The 27,176-nt window shown below is 35.8% G+C and overlaps 1 long non-coding RNA gene across 2 annotated transcripts in view; it reads left to right on the top strand.

Moving 5' to 3' along the window:
* The window catches only part of LOC112690069, a 74,227-nt gene extending 47,791 nt beyond the window's left edge, over nucleotides 1-26,436 (top strand). For both annotated transcript variants that reach the window (XR_003149176.1, XR_003149175.1), the window contains 2 exons: nucleotides 6,043-6,350; nucleotides 26,281-26,436. This is a non-coding gene — a long non-coding RNA (uncharacterized LOC112690069). The remainder of the gene's footprint in view (nucleotides 1-6,042; nucleotides 6,351-26,280) is intronic.
* Nucleotides 26,437-27,176: the final 740 nt, after the last annotated feature.

Here is a 27,176-nt window from a genome sequence, read left to right as displayed (position 1 = left end):
TTACGCATATTTCATGTATTGGCATATTATTATTTTATTTTTTATCTATATTTTGCTATTGTTTTGAGTCGTAATAGTATATTGTATGGCAAGGGCAGGAATTAAGCTATTTCGTATGCGGCATGAGCTACAGACGCGGCCGCATTTCGTCCAAGTCAGAAATCGCTTCTTTCCCGCGCTAGTCACACATACTATTTTTTGTCACAGCCCTGCATTCGTGCAAAAGATAATGCAATAGATGCAAAAGATAATAGATAGGGATCCATGCAACAACACACAAATCTACAAAAACAATTTCATGGAACATATTTTATCATCCGTAACTCTCAACGTACTTATGTAGAAATAGTGTAAATGAAATCAGTTGAAATAATATATATATATATCGCTTTCCAACACTTCAACTGCTCACGAAAATCAAATTTTCGACGTAGGCATGACAAAAAAATGTCTTTGCGACTAAAATATTTGATACATCTCCAACGTTTCGATATTCTATACCAAACACTCAATTGACATTCATCAGTGTCGATCCACGTCGGGTTAGATGATATCTGGTCCCGTTGATCAATGACATCGCTCGTCGAATTAATTTCCCAGCATGTTTATTCAAACGTCTGAAAAAACAAACTAACTTTAATTGCAAATGACATGGAGACTAAATAGCATAGGTTCGAGCAACGTTTATTTATGTTTGTATATATACTAGTTTTTCAATCGTCATTTTTGACTCTGCTTCGCTCAAAAATCAGACGCTCGAAGCTGGACGGATGCCCACCACAAAATAAATAAAAAAAAAAAAAAAAAAAATTAAAAAACAGGCTTATAAGCGTGTGCATATATTTATAAATTTATCATCTGGCGTTCATATTTTTAGCTTTGGGCGCATCGACAGTTTTGTATGGTGTGTACACAGTACAACGGTAGTATGCATTAATGGTATAAGACCACTCATTGATTTTTCCCTTTTTAGTTTTTCTTTTTACTCCTTTTATAATTCCACGGTTTCTCTTTTTGTCCGACGCCAGCCGTCTCTACCGAGGGCTCTCATCAATCAAGACTCGAACGTGGTAAAAATCAAGCTCCAACGGTTAAAACTTGTCACGCAACCTTCATTTCACCATCGTCACTACCTTACCCTCTCACTCTCTATCACTGTCTCTCCATCAGTATTTCGAGACTTTATCTTTAATTAAAAAGGTCTCTCGAAGTATATGTATATATCCACTTTCTGTATGCTTTTTATGTTTGCGTGTGCGGAAAGTTTCTTATTTTCCCAATTAATATAAAAGCAGTGTCGCCAGACTGGCTCGATTATTATCAAGATGCCCTGTTTAGTAGTCCCCAGGGGTCTGCAGTCCTTTATTATACCGAGTAGTGTTTTTCGTATAGTAAATCAATATAATAAGTATCATCGCCACTCAATACCTCCAGTTTTCCGGAACGTATTAATTCTTGTATTAATTATATCGTGTACGGGACCACTTGATTTTTAATTTAAAAACCCCGTCCTTTGTATACTGTTGAAAAATAACAATATTGAAAACATCGAACCATTAGTCAGGTACGTGCCTAGAGGAGATTTTGGGGGTTCAAAACACCCTGCCACCGAAATTTTAACGCGTTTATGAAAAACATAATACTTAATATTTTTATATAATTTAAGTTTAATATAATAAACATTTGTCAAGCTTATTTATATAATTCATCATCGATCTATCTAGTTCTACAAAATTAATTATTGCCAAAATTATAATCTTGTAAAATAAATACATTTTAAACACATGGTAGGAAAATTATTGAACACCTCGAAAAAATGTCTAGGCATGCCCCTGTCATTATAATTCATGTTTTTGTAACCCTCTGAATCTCTAAATGTTATACTTACACTTCAAATCTGTTTTTATGTATTAATAATTGTGTTGTTTTTTAGTTCCGATAAAAATGCATTACTAAAGAAATCCGAACGATCAGTTTTACATTTCGAATAAATTAATAACTATGATTAATTATACATTCCATCCCAAGTTCAAACTGTGTGGAGTGTATACTAATTTGCATTCATATATTCATAAGTAATAATTTAAAAAATATTAAATCCATATTATAGTAATATACCATGATAATCGTGATTCAATGTATGAAATACAAGTTATTTATACACATGGACAATTGATGTGTATGTACGTTCCGTTAACTTTTTTACAATTATCAAAATTTAGATTATAACAATTTAAACAAATAGTAAACATTAAATTTAAAATAATTTAAATACTTATAAATATTTGGATTATAATAACTTAAACAATGTGTATATTATCACTAAATGTTATAGTAAATTTCGTTGTCAATGTCACCATTCACCAGAACACTAAAAGTTTGGAAGTAAGACGCTCAGCTCCGGAGTTAAACTTCATTACGTGTCGGCATCCGGCCAAAAGTTAAGTAGATACTCTCTCCCTTATCATCCCTAAGTTTGCTTCTGCCGGCATTTACTTCTATGTGTATTCAATTAAATTTCCCAACCGCGAATACGCCACGAGAGTGGGAAATGCGTATGTGCTGTTCGACGAAAGTGTCGAGGACTATGCGGAAGTTCCGGTTTTTGAACTGCCAAAAGGTTTTCCGGTTTCTCTGTTCTACCGGCAGTGCCACCGTTAACAAGATAAAACCCATCTCCGAACAAACTTATTAAATTGTTGTGGCGGCTGAATAGCTATAGTCTACGTAAATATTAACGATTTCAACGCACAACGCGAACTATACAATTAAAATATCACAGACAGTGCATTATGAATAGAAATTAATTCAAGACATGGGTGACTCGAACCATTACGCGTTAATGCGTTTTACCACTCACGTGCTTAAAACGGTTTAGTTCTACAGTGCATACAGTGATTAAAGTGCGGGTTAGGTGCTTGTGATTACATTTTTTCCACTAACGAAACGAGACATTTTCTTGGTGTACATGTTGCAGAAATGGAAAGTCACTTTTCGTTGCGGTTTAAGAAATAATATGATTCTTATCGATTTCTCCGACGAACGTGTAAACGTGTAACCGCAAACCTAGGATGTATTTTAGCAGGACAAAATATAAAAGCGTTCAGATAATCTGACGAGTCCGGACTACGAGATGATGCACTCGCGTGTTGTTCGTAAACGATACAACGGTTGATCACGAACGGTTTCGCGAAATCCGTCATCATCGCAGTAATCGAATGACGAAAACAGTGGCTGGAATGAGCGATAAACGAACGAAAGCGAGCGTGGTGTAGTAATAATCAGCAAAATAAAAATGTATTCAAAACAGCTTATAATTTATAATACAATATTTATTGTTATACGACAAATATAGTGTGACTGGGCTGTCACAAATCCGGAACGAGATCGGCTCCTTTATGTGTACTGTGCGAGGAGGAATCAGACGGAGGAAAACGGAGTTTTATGGCATTCGCAACGCGCCGAGCAAAAGTCACGTACGGCGATTTAATTGCGCGCGGCCGCTGCGGAGTAGTAGTCGCGCCAGTGTTGCGCAGCGGTGCGTGTGTAGTGCGTCTAGTACGGCGCACGGACTTTAATCATAAATTATTTCTTATCACGTTTTTATTTTTCGTCGAGGGGAGGAAAACAGCAAAAGCAGCAGCCAGCCACCGCCGCCGCCGTCGTTGTTTATATTCCTATAGTTGCGCTGTACGTTATTACTATTTTTATTAGAATTAATATTATTATTATTATTATTCTTATTATGTGAGCGCGAAATTTTTCCCGTGTACACAGCGAAGCACGTCCGCCGCACGGAGATGATAATATACAGTACATTATAATCTTTACGAATTGCAATTAATTCACTATTTACGACGGATTAAAGGCTTGGCAGTAAAAATGCTGTATAGTATTGTATTTTTCGTTTCACGCGCAGCACCTTCAAGTCCTGTTCGATTTTAGAACGAAGATTTATTTCTTTAGACCGTCCAGAGAGAGCCGATGTACACAAAAACACGATACCTAGTTTTTGACTTTGAAGGGCTATACATATTTAATCGAACATAATTCCAGTGGCGAAAACTACTAGGTTAGCGAAATATGGTATCCCTTTGAAAACGGTATCAAAGTATAGATTTTAGTATAAACAAATTTTATTACACACTTTCAAAAGTTTTCGTATACACAGCGTATTTTTTTTACTACACGCAGTGCGTAGTAGGAGTAGTGCATTCACACAATTTTAAGCACTGCTGTAAACATTGTATTCCACGCCGCACCAGGCTGATATTTTTTGTTCGTTGGTTTAATCGATGACTGTACACTCGTATGATGACGCCTCTCCATGAAGCTTATCGATTTTTAACAGAACAATATTTCAAACACCACTTCTTGTCCGTCGTTGTACGGTTGTAGTAAAAGGATGATGTTTTCATGTTTTTTTTTTCAAACAATTTCCCTCCTCCACCCAACTGATCACCATGATAGCATTTTCATATGCGATTTTTGACGTTCTCACCATATCAACATAGTATACGCGTGTATAACATCAAAACTATGTTTATACTTACTCTCCAACCGAACCACCCTTGAGCACTTTCATACAGTCAGTTTTCGGTGGCGTTCCGTCAGGACAGATCATTAAACTTGTTTACCTTTGAACATTTTTAGTTGTCAATAAATAATTGTATCACTATAATAATAATAATAATAATAATAATAATAATAATAAGTTATATGAATATTTTTATATAGTCTACAAAGTTTATATAATTGTGAGCCACACAATTAATTAAAAGTTGTTTTGATAGGACTAGTATTGTATATAGTTACTAAACCGTGGTCATCCGTTCAGTGATACGATTGACCGACAGTTGGTCGGCGGATTCAGTGGAGGCGGCCGAGGAGGAGAAAAGCGGCCTTTGGTGGGAATCGAACATAATATCATTACCCATCAGTCTCCATTGAATATTTTCTTTCGTCACCGCCACTGCTGGTGTTTCCGAAAGCTAACCGGCTGTAAATCGATCGATCATTTTCGGTTAACCGGAAAGTTTCGCCCGCTCTGTTACGTCGCGTGTTCGATGTCGGAAGCGTATTCATTTCGTTTCGGATATATTGGTGAACATAAATTCAATCTTGTGATGATATTGCCAACTGACTCTACGTCTCGTCTGATCCCGTTGCAGCATTGTTACGTTATATATACGTTCTACTCGAATTCAACATACGACGAACTCGTTAGGTGCGCACTGGGCGGCTATCGCCTGAATTTCAATTCTGTATTCGTGACAGACGCGCGCTCGTACGATTGCCGGCCGTACATTTCATTTGTCGACACATTTGATTTGTAAAAATCTACATCAGGAATATTGAGTCGCTTGCGGAGGCGCGCTTGTGTTTTTGGTATAACTATTGAATGAACGTTTCTCGGTTTTCAGCAGACCGCGTGGTGAAATACATCCACGAACCATCCACGTGTGCACGCTATAACACCTAACCCATAGGTTCTTGCACAACAAGCCAAAAATATTACAATATACACAAGACTGAGAGACGGAATAAGTGGCTATTTTATAATAAAGTAGTTTTACGTCACCATAATATAAATTTTCTTTCTCTCTTTCTCTCTCTTTCTCCGTATCGTCTTATGTATAAAATGTTGTGACGAGGACACACGATATATGCGGAAAAGAGCGGCAGTGCTCGCACAATACACATTTTAACAATAATGATGTTTTTTCGGGAAATATCAAACTAATATAGTGGCATTAGAAAACAAAAATTAATCGTTTCTAGAAAAGTAAAAGAAGACAAAATACGGAGAGGACATATATATATATATATATATATAGAATAAAAAGAGGAAATTAGGGATTATATTTTACCAAGGTATTTCGTTTAATGTATAAACTTGAGTATAGGTATGTACACGGCACTATTCAAATTCGTGTGTTTACTATACATATAAGATGTTGATGATGATGATGATGATGATTGTTGTGGTGGTGATAATATATTTTTATGTACGTATTTAACTCTGTTCTTTCAATTTCACAGACGGTTATCGCTCTACTTGGAATTCAGAGCTCCGGCAAACGCACCACACTACCTTTGTAATTGCATTCCGCGTGATGTAAAATAAACGATCTACATTTTACCGATGAAATTTCGTTGCGTTTCTCATGGCTAACCGATGAAAACCCTCGTAAGCATAGAGATTGTATATGATGGCTATTGAAGAACACGAGATTTATAATTTCGGAATCACTCAACCTATTGTTGCCGTCAAGAGAGTTCAATGGATGATGGATTTCCGTCGTGGGAGGAGTTTCGACTTTTCGAATGAATATTAAATAAACGAACAGGTAAAACGTTTTCGGTGTATTCGATTATTTTAAATAAACACAACAGTGTTCGACAAAAGCGTACCACTAGCGCACAATGACACGCCTAACGTTTTTGTTTCGACAATATAATACCGTTCTAAATGGACAAGATATTTTTGTTCCGAGTTTCAGTTCAAATTTATCCTTTTGGTATTCGTCCGCTGCCGGCCGTGCATTGTATAATTACGTACACGTTTTACATCGCTTTGGACGTGTAAATTTGTAAAAATGTTAAGTAGTAGTCTCACGGTTAACAAAAAACAAAACACTCCCGTGAAACGTATTCCAATAACGCGCTGTTGTTTTCTACTCTTGGTGGTGGCATATCTCGCGAGGATCATTCCGTTTCGATATTCGCGTAACGTCCGTGGTGCAGCAACTCGAGAAGAAAGGGATGAAAAAAAACGGTGAAAACCTCATCAATTTAAATAACAATATCCTGTGCCTCCCACACGTCGTTCGGACAAAACGGGCTGTGTCGCGTGTTTTGTGTGTGACGTCGGCACCGGCAGCATAAATTATAATGCTCAGCGCGCGCGCGACTTGCACGATGTCTCATCATCACACATGCGCGCACGCGAGCACGAAATAGATGGCACCGCAGCTGCGCCGGCAACAGTTGAATAACCTCCTTTGGTTTTAATAGTTTCGCTCGCATTTCCTACGCCGCGGCGAGTTGATTGAACGCCATCACGTTCCAATTTCGTGCGCAGATCTCATCTCTTTCTCTCTCTCTCGGCGTTATTATACCAGTTCGTTTTTTACGTTTATTTCGATCGCAATTAGATCGGAAAACAAGTGATCTCGTATCGCACTGCTGCGACAACTGCGCACCATCATCGGCCGTGTTCCGTACAACAATATTACGCGCACGGTTAATGCCGGTAGTTCTCGCCCTTTGATGTTGGTGTAGGTGGCCTAAAATATGTTTGCCCAATCTTCCGTACGCCTCGTCCTTGATTCATTTAACTACTATAACAGGACGCGAGCAATAGCCGGTGCCCGTAGACCGCGGTACATTATTGACGTACCAAGAGAAAACGATCTCTAACGCAACAGTAATAGACGGATATAAAAATAAACGAGCTTATCGAGAAAACGGTTTCGTTAATCGTTTTCGATTTTTATAATTGTTTTTAAACGCGGATAGTCTAAATCGAAAATACTTTATTCCAAATCGCCCACTACTTTGATTTGTTTATAAACGTCGAGAAAAAGCTGTTCTACGAGACACACCTGGGCCGCGGCCGTACGATCGGTGCTTAGAAATAAACGCGCGTTCCCGTAATATCGTTTTGGCCGCAGCGATCAATCGGGTTTCGAGAAGAGAGATTCACCACCACCACCACCACGCGCAGTTCTCGAGTCGGCAAAAACTCGTGACCGGATCTCGAAAAATCGTGTACGTTTAAAATGTGGTCGGGGAAAAAAAACCAATCTCGAACGCATGTGTACGAGATAATAATAATAAGTACATCGCGCGATTGTTTTCATCCTTCTCCGAAGCAACGTGCAACACGCGAACTCGACCACGAGTGTCGCACCGCCGGCACAGGAGTCCCGGGTCGGCAGGTCCGCGTCGACACTGGAGCGCTCGACCACTACACGTGCGGCGGCGCCACATCGTTGCGGTTATTTTCACGCGGTGAACGCGAGTACGGTTTTTTCTCCGTTGTCATTCACTCGTCGTCCGTTCGTACGTTCGCGTGCAAGTGCCCGCCGGGACGTTGGCGCTCCGAAGACGAAGGGAAAACCGTCAGATGGTCGTGACGATCGGCACAACAACGCGCGTATCGTTCCCGGGATTTATCAGGTAACACATTGTTCCGGGCTGGCGCACTGGTTCGACATCACGTAACGCCGAACGACAAAAAGTCGACTGATGACGATCCAGCTCAACGCCGGCCTAATGTTTTATTACGATATGATTTTTCACGATTGAACAATAATCGAACGGTACGAATAACTCGGCTCGCGTGGAACGCATCCAGACGGCGGATCGCGATTTCTTAGTCGATTGTTCAGTCGAGGAAATAATAATAAATAATTGTGTAAAACAATCCACGACCGTCCGTCATTGATGTTTTAGTCTCGGTGTAGAAACAAGAAAGTATACGGGTACAACTAAGTAATCTACGAGAGCGCTAATTTTTGTTATAATCACATAAATCGTTTAATCGCTAGCACGCCCCCGTCGTACGGCGGCTCGTTTGGAGTAAACCGCTAATCGGACTCCGCGTAACCGCCGCGGTTCAGTGCCATCGTATTTTTCCCCCGTTCGTCTTCTTTTTTTAACTCGTCGATTCCGATCAACCTATGGAAATACGTTCGTGAATTCCACTCGAATTCGAAACGAGTTTTATACGTGACGTCGGTTTCCTCTTCGGGCTGAGCATTATCGCAATTAAACAGCGGAACCGACACAAGTCTAAAGCACAAGAATGTGTCGTTCGAATGCGCACGATTCGCATCCGAAAACACAATGATATCTGTACACGCTGATTACCATACACGAATCGCGGTATTTACGCACGCATGCGAATCCGGTCCGCAAAAAGTTTTTCTATTATTCACACATATACGAATTTTTCAAAGTTGTTTCCCTTTTCGTTTTTTTTTTTTTTTTTTTTTTTTTATAAAAAACCCGTACAAAACTTTTATGGAAAATAAATAATACATGTATATTTATATATACGAATATTGTTCTTTTTTTACTCACCGCTACTTTCGAGTGCTTCCATCACCTAATGTTGTTTTATTTATTCTTCCACGAACACTTTTATTTATTATCCGAAAATCTTATACTTATACATAGTGAGTGCGTGAAAACAAATTTTGAGTTCTCTGAAAGTTAATCCAAGAATGCTTTTTGTATTAACATTTTCGTTTTTTGTTTTATTTTTTATTATTATTCGTATTGTGAGTGAAAGTCCGCATTTTAATTCACTAAAGAAAATGCTTATTACATTTACATAATGGAAATAATTTTGTTACGGAACAATATTCAGTTTTTTTTTTTTCATTATTTTTGCTTTGGTATGCATTTCGTAGCTCCATTCGTCGTTTCTACTGTCGATTAATAATGAAATATTTAAATAACATTTTAAGCCTTACTGTAAACGAAAGATATTATCGTAAAGTATAAGTCTACGGAAGTCTATATATTTCGAATAATAGTTTTGTTCTGGTTGTTCATAAACCGTGTACATACGAGATAAATTTTCAGCATCGTTTCACCGGTTTTAGCCTATGCTTACTGGTTGACGTTTGTTCGTATGCGAACGATGCCATTTTACATAATATTCTATAATTTTTCAGTATATAATATCGTCTCTTGTGAAAACTACCGTACAGCGTCATGACCTGTATTATTTGTAATATTCTCTCTCTCTTTCTTTTTATTATTAATTTTAATCAGGATGAATCGACTTCGATACTATCAAAACAAACAGCGGTATGGTGATGTCCATACTTCGTCTTCTTGTAATATGCTAATTTAAACTTGGTTTCGGCCAAGTCACATTTCCAGGACTTGCTACGAACCATAACTAGGCAAAAGGGTGGACATGTTTAAAGCTTGTGTATAATGTGCGTGTGTGAGTGTATAATTTCCACTTCACGTGACCCACCCTCGTTCCGTTTCCGGCGCTGGTCGTAAAAAACGATCAGACATTAAACATTTGTATTGCATCGATTATTTATACTGTTTTTGTCGCTATTTTTATTTTTATTATTATTATTATCGTCATGCGATCAATAATAATATCGTTACTTAACGTCCAGCAATAATGACAAAGTAGCGGTCATGCACGTAGCAATCGCAAAACTTCGATTATGTTAAAGCGGTGTCCCGTTGTACTAGTAGTAGTTGGAAAGTCTATACGAAGGAAGTATATATGCATCTACTTTAATGATATCGGTTTTAGAAATATATTTGAATTTATGTTTAACGATATCGTAAAACTTATTTATCAGGTGCCGGGGTCGGAGGAAAAGCGTTTCGAAATGGCAGCGCGCGTGTCAAGTTGTATATGGTTTGTGCGTGTGCGTCGTGCGTTGGTACGTGGCGTAAACGCAAAAATCCATTATGATATATTATTCTAAACGGATATTTTAAGAACCGGCCTTCGTATACTTGCCAGAAAATTGATTGTTTTTGTTTTCATATATATAATGTATTTGATAAATATTTGTGTTTGTGATCCATCTGGTCGAAGGCGGCGACGGCGGCAACGGCACCAGTGTTGGACCAAAAAGATGGCTTAAAATAAACCGTCGATTTGACGTAACACGTGTGCTTCGGGACTTCGGGTCTAGCTCGGTATTTCGTTGGATACGATCGGTTGTTTGTATATCAGGAGTGCTTTCGGGTGGTTAATTCGTAACAACAGAACGGTGCGGTATCGTAAACGTTTTCGAAAAATATCCATTTACGGTATACGTGCACCATGAAAATAGATGGCTTGTTTGTAATATATTACAACGGTTTTGTATCATTAAAAAAAAAAAAAAAAACCCCTCGAATAAAGTTTATTATTAAAATATATTATACGGGCGCGCGATAACGCCACAGCCGCTACTGCCGCTCGTGCTACACATCAGTTTTTCGGTCGAACAGCTCCAAAACCTCCCCACTTCCGCACCAGCACACCTACACCCTGCACAACTACTGCTATAGTCGGCGTACCCCGCACGTGTGCACCTGAGCCTCAGTGATTACAACCGCTCCGTATAAGCCTGTAGGTTAGCAGTTTACAATAATTTGTAAACAAAATGGTAATTTATTGGCCACTGTCAATTCAGCTGCCACCACGTCAAACGTTGTTGCACAAACACACACACACACACACACACACACACACACACACACACACACACATATACATTGGTCGAATGACAAGCGACAGTGGATTCTATCCCTCGTCGTCGTTATCTGACACGGTCAAATTCACGCATTCACATAAGGTGATGATGTATCGCGTGGGCTTAAATATAATTCAAGATCGATTAATACTTTACCGTACACAGTGTGCACCAAAAGTGTTGTATTACCCTTAATGTTTCCGTCGCAAGTAAATACGTTTAATTGGATGGGCGCACGTTTCAAAATGTTACTTTTCAAAAATTCAGAATTGTATGTATTGTACATGCTTCTGGGTCGCGCTGTATAATATACCTATAGTATAATATCATACGTTATTCATAATGCGGCCGATGTGACGTGTGCGTTATCCGTTCGGGTTTTGACAGTCATATTAGTAACCCATTGCCATATATGTATAATATGACGTGTTTATCCGAGCGTTATCGCTTACCTATGTATTAGTAAACTGGTCGGATCGGAGGTATACGATTATTTTCCGTGATCGACTTCGGCGAACATTGTTCATTCGGTTCAGCGAGAGAAAACGCGTATTATTATTATTGTTTATCGTTCGACGGCGATGCTGCAGATGGTTCTATGACACATAGATTGAGCGGTAGGCGTATTGTATATCACGACCAGTGCGGGGAAAAAATTAATGAAGAAAGTAATACGGGTTGACGGGATCGGGTGGTAGAAAAAAACTGCAGTTTTCCTATTCCTGAAATAATAAGACGACTTACAAGTGCATGCACGCGTGAGCAAATATCTTCTTTTTGAGTCGACACGCCGGCCGTCGACACAGCTACCGCAAAATAAATTAAAAATCTCTACGCTAGCTTACAACGCGTCACATGACGTTCACTTCTGTTATTATTATTGAGTATGATATGAATCCGATAGTATCGGATCTTACGGTAAAAGAAGTTGTTCATTTTTTCACGAGGTTAGGTCACAATTTCACGCTTATAATTGAAACATTTAAACATTTAAACAAGATTTTTTTTTTTTTTTGTGACGGTAATAATATTGACAATACCCCGTCGTCGGAAATGTGTTTCTGCTGCGATAGCTGCTTCGGATAGAGTGATTCATATCTAAATATTCTAAATACTACAATTGCGGAATATTCCAACGGTTATGATTCATAATTAATATTGATTTCTTGTCTAGTGTTTTTAATAAGCTACGAAGTGCACGAGTATTCGATATCGTAATAACGAACCGTTTGTGTTACCACAGTTGATTTATTCGTCTACAACGATACAATTATCATTCAATCGATGTTTCAAAATGTTACATCTCTGTCATTCAGAAACTTCAGCCGTTGAAATTTAAACCGTCCGACACGCGCACAAATCCGCGACGGCGTATACGGAATATCGCGTGCGGGATACTACGGCGGTTATACCACTCCTGCGGAGATCGTTTTTCATCGGTACACGATTCGAACATATACTTTACATAAATAATAATATACGTTTAGGTGCATAATAACACGATACTTTTAGATTCACGCGGTATATGGGCTACGGCGTTGCGGGGTTTTTATCGGCGTTTTACGCGAGTTGGTTTCGCGTTCCGAACGACACCGCTGCACGTCGTCACACGTGTGCGCGCGTTATTATATATGTTCCCCAGCGGGCGCGTTAAAACTGATTCCAGTCGATTCCGTGCGAAGAATATAGGCCCCCGCAGAGCATATACGCTGTATGAATTTTATACTTCGTACTCGTGTATGAGTATTTACACGCGTATTTATGCGCGCGCGCGGGTGTGTGTGAATATTTGCTGTTTGTGTACTCACGGTTTTACAGTGAAATAAAGTCGATGCACGCGTTCGCTAGCCGTGTAATAGTAAAATAATACTGTTGGACGATGATAAAAAAATGCTGTGCGCGCACAATTTCCCAGTTAAACGCTAAAATCTCATTATCAGTTCTCTTCGAATTGTTTTAATAAAATATTTATACGAGTATCGTTTCCTAGGTACAATACATAATATTATTTATTATATATATATACGAATATATTACTCCGTGCACTCCGTGGCTTCCTTTTGTTTGTCAACGCTTGTCATTGACGCGCGCTCGGGTAACAATAATAATAATAATGATTTTGTGGTCGTAATTTTCGTCCACTCAAAGTAGCGGCGTGGTGACGCACAACAATAGACGCGACGTCATTGTTATTATTAAAAACAGTGTAAAGTATTGCGTACTCTAAATGCTGGTTTTGTTAGTCTATCCGAGTTGATGCGTTACGCGCTGCAACTGAGGGTTGTTTCACAGTATTCTCGTTTCCCTCTCCGCTAACTTAGGAATAAATAAAAAATAATAAATAAGAAAAAAAAACCATTTAACCGTTCTACTTTAACTCCGTCTCGAAAATGATCGTTTTACCTCTACACCGACAGCTTTTATTATAACTCCTATTCTTCGATTCCACTTTAAAACTTTATTGTTCCGAAACCATCAGCAAAAACTAAACAATGAATAAATAAATAAACCATCAGAAAATTTATTTCTCCTTTTGTTTTTCCTGTTAAAATATAAAACGTCGCAGGTTTTTGTTTTCCTTAAGTTTTGATGGATAATAATTATAAGTGAGGGTTTGTATTTAAACTTGAAATAACACTTTTTCATTGATTTCAATACAAAAAAAAAAAAAAACCGTATTCTCGATAAAAAAATGTGTCCATAGTGAAAATGTTTATTTTAATGTTCGTTTACTTTTTATTTAATATATAATTTATACGTATAAAATAATATAAGTTCATATAATAACTTTTATTTTTAAATTAGCTATAGATCCGTCACTTGGAAACATTGTAAGGTAATATTTAGAGTGACGGGTCGGTGCACAAATTACCTATATAGGATAATATTAAACAATAGTTGTGTACAGCAGGTATTTAAAAGTTAATTATCATTTTTATACTATAAAACGCATGTGTGCTAAAAACAAAAAACATTCTATAAACACATAAATATATAAAAATATTACATACTACGCATTTTTTAAATATTTACATTAAAACAATACAATAATTTAAAACTGAATAAATCTTCAGTAATCATAAACAGTAGTAGTTGTACAGTGGTAGCTTAAAGGTAAAACCTTCGATATTTTTAAAACAAAATAGTATGTGTAATAAAATGCAGCAGACCGAATGTATTAAAAAAAGAAAAACTTTATGGGTTTCTCTATGAATTTACATATATTTTATTACAACTTCAATTTAACGTAAAAACGACAACGGCAACATCGACTACGCGGTAGATATTCAAAACTCAAATGAACTCTTTAAGTATATTTTTCTTTTTTTCTTCTATTTAAAACCAATTCAATTATATTTACTTTATCCTTATTTCTTTTATGCATAATTTAATTACACCCTGTGCATGCTATAGTACACACAGTGTAATTTGCTCGTTAGTATGTTTTAATAAAATCGGATCTGCCCACTTCTGTAATATCATTATCGTTCTTGTTGTTATAATCATTATAATTCGTTGATCCGGTTAGTTTTAATTACCCGTTTATTAGTTATCCAAAATGGGACTATCCAATGTATGCATAGAAGATTATGTGTGTTTAACGTCGAATAGTAACAGTCAATTCTCACGATAACTCAATAACAAATCGCCATTTACGGACAGATAAATATTAAATATGTATACGTATTATGAAAAAAACTAACAGTGGAATTAATTCATACACTAATTTTCAGATAATTTTAATTATAATTACTAGGGCTAGGGACTTTATGCCCTTAAAAACCTTAAAATATGTATGCATTTATGCCCTAAAGAATCAATAAATATGCTATTAAAATATGTATTTAAAAAAATTTAACTATTAATAAATTATAATAATATTTTTATATATGATAGATATGATGATCTGAGATAATTTTTTCTTTTTTTCAAATTTTTTTTTCATCTTATATTGAATTTTTATCTAAAACAAAATATTTAAAATGGTTTTAAAAATAAATTAAATTGAAAACATTTTTTTTTTTATTTTTAATATAGTTATAATTCTTCTAACCTTGAGCATTACAAGATGCTATAAGGACTATAAGATATTTTCTTGAGTTGGAAAATTTAAATGACTGTCTGTTATCAGCCAAAATAATTTTATATTTAGAAAAGGAACGTTACACGTCTACAGAACTTATTAGTGCTAACTTAAAAAATCGTAGGTCACTACTACTAATATCTGCAGGCAATCTATTCATAGATTCATTTTTCCATTTAAAATGTTCGAAATTTTTTATAGTTAGCCTTAGCTTGTGCAAATTCTTCAATTTTTGCAGAATGTATACGTTTTTTATAGTTTTAATTATTTTAATGCATTCAATTAGTGTACCAATAAGACACCTTGAGTTCCAAGTCACGAGATATATAAAGAAATAAATCATAATTTTTTTTTATAAAATTTAAAAACTTACTCCTTCATATGAATAATTGTCAAATATGCATTTATAAAATGAAAAAATGGTCAAATATGCACTTATAAACGAAAAATGGTCAAATATGCAAAATATGCAACTATAAATTTTAAATATAAACTTGTATTGCTTTGAAACAAATTTAAATATTACTTAGCTATATTTTTTGATAATTATTTAAAAACATGCAAGTTCCTAGAAGTCCTGAGCCCTAATAATTACCATTACATCAAAAAGTCGATATTAAATGTTATTTGATTCGTAAAAAACGATTAGTTGTTAACTGCCTGTTAGACTTCCATTCGTGGTGATACACTCGTTTTACGAGTGTTAAACAATTCATCTTGTATATTTGATTATCTTCTGAGTTAACTTTTTTTCTATCATGCAGGTAAGATCCATAGTAATCGTTTTGTTATTCTCATCAGTGTGTAATGATCTTTTTTCTTGTTTTACGAGGTCCTAGGAGATCTGACCTGGGTGTTATAAAATACCTTAACTATTAAAGGCTTATAAAAGGTATACATAAAAGCTAATATTATTTTTATTATACTCGTATATTAAATTGAAGTGCAACCTGTCTAAAGTGTTTGGGATATCCGTCGTACGAACGAGGCAATTCGTCAATCCCATTCTCAGAGTTTCGTAATTAAATACTTCTTTTCTGATTTTCATTTCCATGGGTTTCGAAAATCATGTTTCTGTGAATGGTTTGAACATTATTTTAGAATCATTGAGCACCATTACTAGATGGTTAATCACAACTCCTATCATTATTTTCCATCCGTACAACAAGCGGCAGCTACCAAATATCTACTCCGTCGGCTCTACTTGCGCTATCACACGATCAACATATTATCAGTATCAAATTATTTAAGGTACACTGTATGGTGTCAGTATATGACAATTGATATAAGTTATCTCTCTCTCTTTCTCTCTCTCTTTTCTATTTCTCTTTCTCGAGTTTGTGTTCTTGTAATTTAGTACTTTGTGGTAACTTCGCTGCTTCTGTATATGCGAACGTTTTCATGTGCAATTATTCGTATCAAACCGTTATAGCGCGATATACGACGACGCGAATCAAATAGTAAAAGTTTCGACTTTCATCGAACGATTTAAAAAATCAAAAAATAAATGTATATCCTGCACGGTACGTATACTAATATGTTTCACGTGGGGAAACGGTACATATAACTTGTACGCAAAAGGCACGAGAGAACACTTTGGGAAATTACCCGGTTAATGTTAATTGTACTCATCCGCCGCTTGGACGGTAGTGCACAGTGGAAATCACCGAAACTCGTGTGCCCAACACAATAGTTTTCGGTCGATTGGCCATTAGAGTTAGTGCCGTCCCCTAGCATCCTCCGTTTCATCGGTTCCGTACGGTCTATAAACCCACCAACTACCGCGCGCGATTCGATAGGACTCCGCCGGCTTCACTATCCACCGATACTATCCGTACGTACCGCATAGACCCAACGACGGACCGGCCTCATTTTAACTTTATCTTTTAACACACACACGCGCGCCCTATTGAATAGTATAAACTCTTGTTTTATACGGCCGCCGGGGTAACGGACGTTCAATTTGGTTAAGTACAGCGTATACACCGCGGGGATTCATGAATGTTTCATTTTATATACAGTTTCCCTCGTTCTTTTATGACCGCGCGCGTTTTAATATAATAGATAGATTCCGTATTACGTCTGCGTTAATGACGAAGATTCGCCTATGTGCCGTACGCGTGTAACGATATATTACATACGGTTACAAAACGCCAACGCCCACCTCAGAAATTTATCAACTAAATCTATTAGGAGATCCGAAAATAACATGACGTTGTTTCGTACAGTTTGTTACGCACGATTTATGACCGTCGCGGAGTCGATGCCCGTGCATCGTTACGTAATAACAATATAACATATATAGGATTTCGATGTTTAAAAAACGTATCGTCGATATATTTGCAGTAATACAGTCGCGCCGTTTGCACATCCCATAATATGTATATTACATTTTATGTATACACACTCAAATCGTTGTTTGTTAATCGTCGCAGTTCATTTTTCTTCGAACACCGATGAGTTTGTTCGCTAGATTTGTACACCGTATGGTAGTAGTATATTTTCATGCGACAACCGGCTGATGACAATAACAGATCTGTTGTTCTATTTTTGATTACGGGAGGCCGGTCGGAGGGAACACAAGGAAATCATTTACATATAAATTGTATTTGAGCACAGTCATCAATAACACAATTAAAAACGTTGCCGAGGATCATCTTTACGGGAAAAGATTGTTTTATTTTCTGGTTAATTGAATTGTTTTTTTATTCTTATTTAGAACATTGACAAACTATTTTTCATTCGGTCCTTTTCCGTCCGCCCCGCATGCGCGTACAGTTCGAGGTACTGCGTGTAACACGTATACAAAGCCTATAACTGTGTGCGCAGCGTACATATATTATTATAATCGTGAACTCGAGCTGGTCACGATACTGTAACGCCTCGGGACCACGGTATATCTCTGTACGGATAACGGTAGAATATTGGATGCAGAAAAGCGCATTAGCATCGACCATTATCAATCGTGATCGTTTGCGCGTATACCCCGGACCGCGGCCGGCATTTAATAAATCGATTTACACGGCGTATTAGCCGCAACGCACGCCAACTGGTCTGCCGCTAAGGACGTGCCAATAAATCCGGTCGTTTTCCCTCTTCGGTGGGAGTTAAATGATATACGTTCACGGAGGATAAAACCGTTGAAACATAAGCAATGAATCTCGGAGAAGCAAAAAAAAAAAAAAAAATTGAAAAATAAAAATAATACCGTAATTGCAAAATTATACGCTGGTGCAGCAATACTGTTGCGCAGTTATTATTCACAAGCCGATGAGTATAAAATGTTATTTCTACAGCGATGTTTCAATAGTCCTCTTTAAAAAAAAGTTCTAATATACTCATTTGATACCGTAATTTGAAAGAATTTTGTTTTTAAATTTTTTATTATTATATTTATAGTTTTTTTTTTTATTTTTAAAAAAAAAACATGAAAATTAAACAATATATAACCATATATATAATATTATCAATTTTTTTTTAAATTATGATAGTACTAACCAAGATATATCCATGTATTAATAGATAAATACCTACTTATGTTTTGTAAAATTAATTAATTTAAATTAATGTTTGCGCTTTAGACTAGTATTATTGGTAAAATAACCCAATTGAATAGAGAACGATGTGAGGGCGTTGAGAATGAAGAAAATCGAGACAAGTGGAGGTTTAGAATAAGGGTGGCCGACCCCAAATAGTTGATAGAAAGGCGAAGAAAAAGACATTATATCCTATTGTAACAGTCGATTCTAAAAAAAAAAATTAACTCATTAATTTAATTATGAATCGTTATTTGAATAAGCTCAAAAATGTAATGCTATTTTTTAAGTGAAAAACGTAGACACGTTTTAAACTAGAGTATTATTAATTAAGTGTACAATTTATAGATACAGGAAAGTTGTAAACGAAAAGTAAAATGTGATGACTGTATCAAATATTTTCTATAGAATATATTATCTGCACTAAACGTGTATTAAATTATACACTGCATTACGCATCGAATGATAAAACCATGTTTGTACGATCAATCCGGTGTAGTGTAATTCATTTTCAGCAAACGGATAAGTCCACCATCAGTCGATGATGTGACTTGGAACTTATATTTATAAGTAAACGTTCGTGTGTGTTGTAATTTGCGCATACGGTTGTTACAAGTATTCATATACATAAATGCGTATGCGTGATTCGGAAAAAGCAATAAATAGGATTACATTTTCAATTTCCCAAAGTCGTCCCCGTCCGCCACGGCTAATGCCATCGACGGTGATGCAGTTATAGTTAACACCACGTACGGCTTGTGATTTAATGCACCGTCGGAAACATTACAAATCCAATCACGTAGTCCTGGGACCGGCGTCAAAAATAATCTGGCCTCCAGCGAGTGTTTCTTCAATTACGCGTCACACTCACCGCGCCTCCGGGATCGCAGAGCGCGCGGGTAAAGTTCATAAAAACACATCCCTTCCGTGGCCCGTATTTATTATTATTATTATTATTATTATTATCATCATCATTATTATGTTCACTGCGCTCGCACGTACAACCCGATTCAACTGTAATTTCAAAACGGAAATGAAACTCCTCCACCGCGTTCGCTGCTGCAGTTCGTGTTCGTAGTCACTGGACCGACAAAAGAGATTCCTCACTTTGTCGAAACACGCGCGCGCAAATGTGTTTATGTGTGCAGGGTTCGCGGAAACTGGGTTTTGACCGAAAGCTGATTTCTGGACAAGGTTATTATTTTTTTTTTTTTTTTTTGTATTTTCTTCGATCCCTTTAACGATGTTAAAATGTTACAATCGTGCGCGCGAGTAGGTGGATATTCCACGTGACGGGTTTACTTTTTCGTTGTCCAAGTACGACGCTCGCGGTGAACACATGCATACGATATTGTAATGATCGGATACGCGTACATTTCGATCGGCAGGGCCGTAGCAAGGGGGAGGGATAGAGGTGCCTATGTCCCGGGCGCAATTCCTGAGAGGGCGCAAAAACGAAAAATTTGCAATCAATCATTATAACTTATAACTTATGAGTAAAAGTAATATTACGTATTTATGTATTTATGCATTTACTTATATAACTTATAAATATAATTATGTTATACCCATGAACCTACTTATAATTATAGTATATATTTATATTGCGTTTAAAAAAATATTCATTTTTTTTGAGAATTTTTTTTTTTTTTATAAATTAAAATACTTAAGGACGCATTTCGAAGTTTCGCCCCGTGCGCAATATTCGGTTACTACGGCCCTATCAGTCGGTATACAGAGGTGACATTATAGTAGCCGTCGAGTATAATAACCTATTTCGCAGTGTAATCATAAACGGGTAGCGGTGCATAAATCTATAGAAGCGTAATAAATTGCATAGTTTTTGTGTGTAATGTGTAATGATATGTGTTCAATATTAATAATGACGTGAGCGCCAATGAAACGTTGAAAAGTGTCCACGGTATACTTTTTTAATGTAATGGGTTTTTTATTTTTAGGGTCGCGTGCATCGATCGAATCGCTACATGCGTACATTAATGTATATAATCTGATGCGTTTCGTTCTGTTATAATTTCAGACGAGCTGGTCACGACGATTCGTATAGGAAACGAAAACGATTGCGGATATCTTCCGTTACACTGCGATAATAATGTGTCTACATCTGCAATTTTCGTGGCCATCAGTTTTACGAGTTTATCCGAACTTTCAGTCACAATCATTGTTGATGTGTTGTACAATAACATAGAATATTTTATTGACCCACCTACCCCGTCTTATTCAATTCACCCGGAATATCGTGTGCGATTATAACAGAGATTTGTCGACGGAAATATCGTCGACGTCTACCATTGTGTTGCGTGTCTCTCTGCAAAACTGGTTTTGCATAATACTCGATTGTGTCCCAGTGTACAAGCGCACGAAGTATATGACCGTAACCGACCGTAAACAGCGCGTAGGTACGGCCGTGAGTAAGTATAGCTTTCCTGGGGGATGCGCGTCGTTTACGCTGTCGTCCGATAAGCTGCTGCAGCTCTCAATGATCAGTCTACTATACAGGGTGTTTCAACACGATTTTCTAATCAATAATTTTTAATTACATTTTAACCTGAAATTAAAAATTTTACATTTTGCTCTACCGTTAAAGGAAAAAAAAATTCTAAAACGGTAAACATGAAATTTTTAATTTCGAGTTAATAAATAACATAAATTCCTCCCACATATAATAGTACTATATCAACGTATGTACTTGTATACATATTATTTTTAAAAAAGAAAAATATATCGAACAGAACGAAAGTTATTAAATTTGTCATATCATGCTGAAATATCCTTTATAATAAGTGGTTAATTTGTACTTATATACATATATTTATAAAATAGGTACACGTGTCTAACTGTGACCGTTTATATAAAATTATACATATATTTATATACATACATGTGTACCTGTATATCTTTGAAGTCCAGGCAAAGCAATCGATTCGAAATATAACCTTTTAATCACGGTTCAGTGGACGCGAATATAGGAGGGAAGGACTTTATCTCTCGCCCAACACGCATTATGTGCTTAACGGCGCGCACCAAAACGAAAACTTGTAATCGGTACCATGTGTGTGTGTGTGTGTGTGTATGTATAGAGAGGACGAAGAACACACTTGCAATCGCTGCCGACATCTCAACAGGATACGGCGTTATATCATCACAATGTTGGCGGGCCTGACTCGTTGCTCAACCTGTGTTTTTAATACGTTCTTAGGTGAGCAAAGTTTCAGGTGTGCCAACGTTGCGAACAATACTATAAGCCGTCGACCGCAGCCCACCGATAGCTGTCTCATCCGTCACCGATCAGCACAACCGCACAACAATGATTAACGATCCACATGTCGCCTGAAACTTGCTTTGACCTAAATACATTTGCAACAAGGTGAGCAAAGTTTCAGGCGTGTAAGTGAGATCGGACTTGAGTCGTCTCCTGCTGCGCCGTTCACGGGACCAAAAAAACGCGCACACCATTAATCCGCCATATTTACTGTAAAAAATAATGTTTTCTCGTAACACTCTCGTAAAATGTGCGTGAACTTATTATGTATACTATAATTTTATAAACATATGTTAGAGGTACACTAATATCGTATAATTGTACAATATAATACAGTGTAATCGTACGTTATGTTACAAATGTGACGCGGTCGCGAAAATTAGCCAACAATTATTCGATTTTAATTATTTAAATCACGAAAAAAATTAGATAATTACTTAGCTTTAGTGGTACATACGGTTGTGTGCAACCAGAACGGTTTTATAATTTTTTCTATCTAGGTACTGTCTACTTGTATACATTATGTTACGCATTCGAGTGCATTGGTATTAGTTGTATAATATAGTTCGTAGATCACATGTATTCCATATTATTTTCTTCAATGTAATAAGTTAACTATTTTTTCATAAAGATTATTTAGATTTATGTTTAAAAAACATTTCGAAACCGACTTCGATGAATAATATTATATCATACGACAGCCAACAAATAAAATTAACGGTTATCGATTATCGTATGCTTGACATTTTATGAACGTTAAATAAATTAAATTCATCCTCAGCCGTTACTTACGGCGAGGCATTAGTACTGTATTACAAAAGTACGGATTCCTTACTTATTAGACACTCTTTGTTATGGCTTAAAATGACAACAAAAAAAAGTAGAAGAAGGACTTTGATTCCTATATTATCTTCAACGTTCCATGTACCTGTCCATACAATTACTGATAAATTATAATTATATTCGTATACTCGTATTACAGTATATAATTGTTACGGCTGCTGTTCGATTTTTATTCAATATAAATTGTTGTTTTTAAAAAACTGTTTCTCGGAACCACCATCACTGGTGAAATGTAATTACCGTAATAAAATTAATAATAATAAAAATTGTAAGCTAACACAAATTTATTGATTATATTACTATAGTTTCATGACTAATTAATATAATTTACGCGATTGTTTTGACCAAACAGTTGAGAGTGAACTTCTTGAGAAAACTTTGAAAGGGAAACGCTTTTTAAAATACTATGCGAGACGTAGGAAGACCGATTCCCCTTGCCTTCCACACTTTAGGCTCTATCGTTCAGACGAACGAGCGTATGCATATCGCCTCAAATTCGGTCTCGCGTGTGTTTAAACCGTTATCGATACGAACGGATATAGTCCACTTGTATACAAACACCGTAGAAGCAGATCGACGTGATTTCGAATGATACGTCATGAATTCCGTTGGAACACGTCCGCGTCTCTTTTACTACGCTGCAACAGCTACGACAATTAACTTCTAATGTGTCATACGTGTTACGGAGTACATGTAATAGCGTATGTAAATTGTACCGTACGAGTGTTATAATAAGTATTTTCGTAGTCAACGTTAATTAGTACTCGATTGTATAAGCACCGAAACAGACGGCTCTGTCGAAGTGTAGTCACGTCGTTATTTTATACGCGTAGGTACACCGAAGGAACAGAGAGAAAGAAAACTATCACGGTGACAAAACTGAAAGGAGCAACCTGACGTTCACGATAAATTAATGTGTATTAATTGTACCACGCGATATGATGTATTATTTTATCATCTTAAACAACGTGCGCACGGCTGTAGCCGCGTCGGTGTTTTTGAACGGTTTCGTGTATTTTAATTGCATTAAACGAATGACAATGAGCTTCAATGCCCCTACTAAAACTATCAGTATTACGTACAAGAACAGTTCACGAAACAACTGCGGGTAACAGTTGCTGAATCATTGATAACCGTATTTGTGTGGCGGTCGCGTCTGTCGGAGCCAATAGAATAGAATAGAATACATTCGATTGCATGTCGAACAAACCTATATGCAGTATATGTGTCTGTGTGTGTGTGTGTGTGTGTGTGTATGCATAACATTGTTGTATTGTTTTCTATTTTCATTAGCCGACGATTATCGTTTACGGCTATGACACGGTAATAATAATGGTCGCACAACGCAACGACGTTTCGAAACTTGTACACGCGCGCGTATACCTATTCGCATTGGATCGTTTTGTGAGAATGCTGTTTTGTAAAACGCGAAACGGATTTATTATTATTTGTTATTTTTTTTTTTTTTTAATTCCCACACAAACTTTCGTTAATTACACACTCGCACACGAGGACGAACAATTTATAGTTCTAATATTAGGTATACTTTTTTTTTGTTTTTTTTTTTTTGATTGAGAGAGAAATATAAAACAATTACGATTTACATTAAAACAACCTACTCGACTATTTATATATACCATTCATAATATCTGGGAGTTTTTTTTTTCAATTCCGAAGCAAATATTATCAGTCGTCGTTTACGTAAAAACGAGTAATGCGTTTCGTATACTTCCGATCACGTCGATGAAAACGTTCTTGAAAACGCACCACGCGAAAAGTTGCCGTTTTATCCTTCGGTTGCTATACGTTTTCTCAGGACCGTGTCACGTGGTGTGTGTTTGAATTATTATTATTAAACCCGTGTAATGCATGAGGAGTGCTGCAGCGCTGGTGACATTTTAAAGATGATTTTTATTTTTTTTTTTTTATAATTTATATTCGTGTATCGAGAATAGACATCCTTGACGCGCAGTCTCGTCGGTCGATTTTAAAAATAATTCTTAACTAGCAGTGACAGATGGTTAATACGGCTCGTATAATGCGAACCAAATTAAATGTAAACCGTTTAATGTTGCTATTATTACTTTTACATCGTCGCTGTGTTGCATTTGCATAATATGATGTTTTTTATTTTCGAACAATCAATCATCACGTCGCTGCACGAACTACTGTTACGGCTTTATTTTATGACTGACACGACGGCTGCGCAAGACCATTTCTTCTTATATGCTTTAATAATAAAACTGTATTGAAATTCCTTCACAATTTAATCATTCCAAACGTTTTCAGAGTTATAACATAATTTACGAGTATGTTTATCGAAGATTATTAATAATTATTATTTTATCGTTGTCATAAAATAATATTGATATTTCCAACGTTAACTTTTACGCTCGCACTATAGATTTTAGTACTATGATCTAATATAACAAATTAAATAATCACATATATGTTTTCATAAAATCGAAAATGTCCATTAGTCTATTTTTAAATCTAACTAAAAAAAATGTTCTGTTGTACTCTAATGTTATTTAAATTTGAAATTTGTACATGTTATAGTTATAATGCTAAGACATATTAGCTTTTTGTGGTGTGGGAGACGAACAGAGTTTAATGAACACTGCTCTCAATATAAACACTCGTAAGTATATTTACTTACAGAATTAAGTTGAATTAAAAATTATTATACCGCTTAAAAATTGAGTCGAAGGAATACTCAGAGTTAGTTGGTTCAAAGTGACTCTGCGCTTTAGTAATCGGTTTATTTTTTCGTCATACTTAATAATAACCATCCGTATGAAATTCTCATTTCATATATTAATTAGTTTTACTCCTGCTTGATGTAATTACCGAATGCTGCATGGAACAATTATTATTATTTTTAATATTATATTTTGCATTGTAGGACTAAATGTCTACAAATGACCGATTGGTTCATAGTAATGCAAAAATAGCGTTTCTCAATGTATAACGCCCAAGAATTACAGATCCGTATCCCAATATAAATATTGTATTTGTAATAAACTTTTAACTATTGACATGAGAACGTCCATTATCGTAAAGAAGTTAAATTAATTGATGTATAGTTAAACATTGAAGCAATTCTGATACTGACCAAAGACTCGGATTTCTTACGTTTTGTGATTGCTGTATTAATAAATTATCTCCTCGATTATTGATAAATTGATAAACGGTCCAAGTATTTTCCGGGTGAACTCTTTCCTAGAAAAACGCTATAACATTCCTATATACAATTGACCAAATTTTCAAACACTAAAAATGTATTTTTTTTTTTTTTTTCAGTAAAAACAAAATAAACCATTCAATGCGATACTTACAGGTGCACTTTTTCGATTTGTAGTATGAGCATGATACAACTAAAAATTAATGTCAATGTGGCTCATAAAACGATTAAACATAATGCATAGTATTAAATTAGAATAAAAAAGTATTGTAAAATCGCTGACACCTGTACTAATTTTACATATTTATTGAAATTGAAATAACTGAATATAATTTTACATTTTTACATTTTTTTATTTTTATTTATGGAATATTGTTCTATGGACTTAGTTTTTGCTTGCCCTCAAAACATTATGATTAATCAACACTAATTTCAATCGGCGTATTATAATACTGTAATACAAGGAAACGACCTTGACTCAAATGAAAACGATATTACAAAAATAAAATATCTACAAATTGCTACAACTATGTAATTTCTGGACTTGAAGAATCGTTTTTAAATTATATTGAAAAAAAAACGACAATGAGCATTTTGATTTAAAACCACAAGTTGTGTGTGTGTGACGTATACGTCAAACTTATTAATATTAAACAGTTCAAGGTACGTATACGCTCATGTAATTTGGTCAAATAAAAATAAAAAGTTGACTTAGTTTCGACTTGAAAATGTATAAGTCAATACATAGCTCTTATTTATCAATATACTGATAACTCGTAGCTTACATTTAACGAAACTAGTGTAATATATAAGAGAAATATATTTTTCGTATTAATAGTTTATTAAAATAATTTCATTTTTTTTCATATTTATAATATTATAATATTGTTATTGATTTGATTTTTACAAATGGATGTCTATGTTCACTAATATTTGGTGTATTCTTAACCATCGCATATTATTTCAAATGTCTTTATTATGATCTGTCTATGGTTATCAGAATCATATTTCTGAT

This window comes from Sipha flava, unplaced genomic scaffold (genome assembly GCF_003268045.1).
Source record: "Sipha flava isolate LNK unplaced genomic scaffold, YSA_version1 48_pilon_pilon, whole genome shotgun sequence".
NCBI lineage: Eukaryota > Metazoa > Arthropoda > Insecta > Hemiptera > Aphididae > Sipha > Sipha flava.
Note: the sequence above shows the minus strand (reverse complement) of the source record. Positions and strands in the feature narration are given on the sequence as shown.